Here is a 337-nt window from a genome sequence, read left to right on the forward strand (position 1 = left end):
GCTATTCCCTTTGGGCCCTTTACATGTACCTATTACTCAATACCACGTAGGGCCAGTCGGGCGGTTCGCCGGGCGTGGGCCGTGTTACCGCATTGGGTTGCGTTCGAGAACTCCCCGCCTGAGAGGCGGTAGGGGACAGTAGTGGTGGGGGTAAGGGAGCTCGGAGGGCGATGAGGGAGCCGCCACTTCTCGAACGGCGAGAGAGGGTGAGGAGAGGGTCACGTTGTTTATGTTTTCAACCGAGGTTATGGACGCCAGAAAGAAAATTATCCTGGCTCTTGCTATTTCTGAAAGCAAGAAGCTTCTAGACAATGTCATGCGTTTCGGAGTTGCAGAA

The sequence above is a fragment of the Frankliniella occidentalis genome, unplaced genomic scaffold (genome assembly GCF_000697945.3).
Source record: "Frankliniella occidentalis isolate FOCC.00 unplaced genomic scaffold, Focc_3.1 Scaffold3001, whole genome shotgun sequence".
NCBI classification, from domain to species: Eukaryota; Metazoa; Arthropoda; class Insecta; order Thysanoptera; family Thripidae; genus Frankliniella; species Frankliniella occidentalis.